Source organism: the organism of the source record quoted next, unplaced genomic scaffold, assembly GCF_019419815.1.
Source record: "Pyrus x bretschneideri cultivar Hongxiangsu unplaced genomic scaffold, Pyrus_bretschneideri_v1 Contig21, whole genome shotgun sequence".
NCBI lineage: Eukaryota > Viridiplantae > Streptophyta > Magnoliopsida > Rosales > Rosaceae > Pyrus > Pyrus x bretschneideri.
The window spans coordinates 784,776-788,788 of record NW_025999513.1 but is presented as its reverse complement, the minus strand read 5'-3'; the positions used below and the strand labels follow the sequence as shown (position 1 = coordinate 788,788).

Below are 4,013 nucleotides of genomic sequence, written 5' to 3'. Positions count from 1 at the left end.
CATTTTTATTGTGAAATTGTTGGTGCTTCTCTACAAGGTGCTTCGATGTGAGCCAGAAGCATTTACAAAGTTTTGTTTATCAATTACAGTCAATAAACATTATTAATCTTTTCATAAACAATATCAAACAAACCCATGGCTAGCATAAAAGTATATTGTGACCCACCATATACTTATAACGGACAACTTTAATCTCTCGAAATTATAAGGGAACCAAAAGGGCAGAAAACTAAAAGTAACCTGGCAGACTTTTATATTGTGTTAAAAAACAACTTGACGGAAAGTTTTATTAAATAAAAAAAAATAGTTATACTTAGTTAAGAGATATAAACTTTACCCATTGTAATAAACACTAAACGAAAACTGGAAAATAAAAGGTACAAAAGAAGAGGGGAGACATAAACCTCCCTTCGAAACAAAAATTGATCAAAATACAAGCAAAAGAGGGGATATAGAACTAACTCCTTTAAAACAAACTCTAAAAAGAACAAACCAGCAAAACAAACTTCGAAACACCAAAACTAAGATGTTGGGGAAAACAATTCCTCAAAGAAAATATCATTTTGAAATATAACAGCCAACCGAACTTGTCCGGTGATGTGTTTTATCATAGTATGTTGGCATAGTTGAAATTGCAAAAATGGAAGTCACTTCATGTTGGACTCCTAGGTAAGGCAAACACAAAACTCAAAAAATGGCAATGGAACCCTTGAAGTGTAAAACCAATTTAGACGAAATGATAAAACACTTTTTCTTTTTTCATTTTTTTTTTTTGGGGGTTTTGCAAACAGCGCTTTCTCGCAGCGATGAAAAATAATTATGTTTATATAACTTGGTGCAGCTTCGATCCCCACCCATCCCTCTCTACCCTAGCATCTAACAATTTAACCCACTAACGCTATTGTTTGTAAAAGAATTGCTTTTGTTTTGTTTTGTTTTTTTTTTTTTTTTTTTTTTGGGTTTTGCAAACTGTGCTTCCTCGTAGTGGTGAAAAATAATTATGTCTATATAACTTGGTGCAGCTTCGATCCCCACTCTTCCCTCTCTACCCTAGCAACTAACAATTTAACCTACTAACGCCATTGTTTGTCAAAGAATTGCTTTTGTTTTTTCATTTAATTTTATTTTCCGATTAAAAAAATAAAAATGAAAAGTGTGTGAAAGACTAAAAATAATGTGCCAAAATAAGCCCCTTATATAAATGGTTGTCTTCGACTTTGCTTGCATCACTGTTCCTCTTGTGGCATGAATATTAGACCAAGACTTCCAACTTCCAACTTCCAAAATAGCATTAAAAAAGTTATGACTTGGGTTTCCAAAAAGCGACCGACTCTTTCCAGGTCCAGTGCCGAACTCCATAAAATCCGAAATTAAAAATTAAACTAACAGATCATAATAATTAATTAAGATGTTGATGAAATGGAATTTATTAATATTCTGAGTTTGAATAGCAAATTCTTCTCCCACTCTTTCGTTGTTTATATGCAATATGATAAGCGCAACAAACCCAATAACGGAATGGTACGACACTACCTTCATTGTTGCTACCAATCGAGGAAATGCCAGAAGAAACTGTGAGTAAATTCCAAGAGATAATTTAATCGTTAATAACTTGAAGCAAATGCGAGAGAGAGAGAGAGAGAGAGAGAGAGAGAGGGAGAGTTGACTCCTCGAGCAGCTGAGACAGAAGCTCAAGGCAGGTATATGCCAATAGATGCTAGAATTGATTCTTGCCATTGAAGTATTATCAACCCTTTAAATAGTCAGCTACTTTCTCATTGATATCCACGCCATAAACCAACAACACATCTTCATCTCCCTCCTCTAAATGTTAAGTTCAACAAGCAGCAGGTACCAATTTACTCATATGCCAATAGATGCTAATATTTCTTTAATCATATGCTTCTACAAGGGTTGTGGATTTTAATTTGTGACAATAAAGATGGGATTTATTATTGTCCTTTTATATTTATTTTGTATGCTCTTGCTTCTGCTGCAGTTGATCATTATTCCTTTTTCTTATGCAGAAGAACTTAATTTACAGTGAACTGTTGAAGGAAGATTAGTATTGTTATAAGTTGTGACAATTACTAAGCTTTATAGCACGCAATTGCTATAGAGCAATTAGGAGTGCTTAATGCACTAGATGTGACCAAGACTCGATTGTACCACTTCACATCAATTGTGATTGCTGGAATGGGATTTTTCACTGATGCTTATGATCTCTTCTGCATTTCCTTGGTGTCCAAGTTACTCGGTCGTATATACTACACCGAGCTAACTCACCCAAAGCCCGGTACATTGCCTCCCAATGTGGCTGCTGCTGTTAATGGTGTGTCTTTATGTGGTACCTTAGCCGGCCAGCTCTTTTTTGGATGGCTCGGAGACAAACTGGGTTGAAAAAAGGTTTATCGTATGACCCTGTTCTCATGGTTTTATGCTCTGTTGCATCGGGCCTATCGTTTTCTGATCACCCAAAGAGCGTGATTACCACACTCTGTTTCTTCCGGTTCTGTCTTGGATTTGGCATTGGTGGTGACTATCCCCTCTCAGCCACAATCATGTCCGACTATGCCAACAAAAAGACTCGTGAGGCATTTATTGCCGCTGTGTTTGCCATGAAAGGATTTCGGATTTTGGCTGGTGGGATTGTGGCTTTGATTGTGGCAGCCGCGTTTGATCACTCTTTCAAGGCTCCTGCATACTCTGTGGACAGAGCCGCCTCTTTTGCACCTCAAGCTGACTTTGTCTGGCGTATCGTTCTAATGGTCGGCACCCTTCCTGCTATTTTAACTTACTACTGGCGTATGAAAATGCCCGAAACGGCTCGTTACACAGCCCTCGTAGCAAAAAACGCTAAACAGGCTGCCTCAGACATGTCTAAGATTCTCCAAGTTCAGCTTGAAGCTAAAGAGGAAAAGCTAGAGAAAATTACTCAAGAGAAGTCCAACAGCTTTGGCTTGTTTACCAAGCAATTCGCGGATCACCACTGTCTTCACTTGCTTTGCACCACTTCCACTTGGTTCTTGCTAGACATTGTGTTCTACGGCCAAAATCTCTTCCAAAAAGACATTTTTGGCGCAATCGGTTGGATCCCAAAAGCTGATAGCATGAATGCAATTTATGAGGTGTACAAAATTGCAAGAGCACAAAAGCTATGTGCAGCATTGTCCCTGGATACTGGTTCACTGTTGCATTCATTGATTACATGGGCAGATTTGCAATCCAACTGATGGGATTCTTCTTCATGACTGTTCATGTTTGCGTTGGCAATTCCTTACCACCACTGGACCCTGGAGTGTTAGAATATGAGTATGATTCATATGGTTTAGTTATTTCAGATTAGTATAAAGTAATAAAGTCTCAGTTTGTTTATAAGAGTAAATCCAGTTTTCTTTTGGACTAGAACTCTGTTTGGGACTTGAATTTAGTACTCATGATTCTACAAGGATTTAGTTTCGTACTCCTTGTAGGATTGTTATAGGTGATCCGAAACTTGTATAAAAACACAAGCCCCTGCTTTCGCAAAGACACGCTCTTATTGTTCCAATTGCCTATAATCTGGAGAGTATCGAGTTTTCAGGGAGGAGAAGGTTTTGTGCAGATTTTCATGGCATCTTCATCTACAAATATGTCTGCAGGTATGTGCTGCTGTAATTGTTTATGTTCTTGCATTCGTATTACATGCATAATCAAGGGGTTGTGGTTTAGTTGATTAATCCTTATGATCTTGGCTAATGAGTTAATCTATAAGTCTATATTTCTTCTTACATGTGGTATCAAGGCCAATGGATTTTTCAATTTAAATTCAATCTTGAAATCATTCTTTGAATCTACAAAACTAAACTGACCTAAAGGAAAAAGTCTGTTTAAATTCGAATTGCAAGAATACGACGTCGTTTTCATTAGTGCTCTTTAAATTTCTGACCGTTGGCTTCGGAAAATAAAATTGGGTTTTTTTTTAAGGAAATTGTTATTGGCACTCCAAAAATCTCATTCTACACTACAAACTT

At 37.1% G+C, this 4,013-nt stretch overlaps 1 pseudogene; it reads left to right on the top strand.

Annotated features, from left to right (window-relative positions):
* The first annotated feature begins 2,043 nt into the window (after nt 1–2,043).
* Nucleotides 2,044–3,397, top strand: LOC103931825 (annotated as a pseudogene).
* Nucleotides 3,398–4,013: the final 616 nt, after the last annotated feature.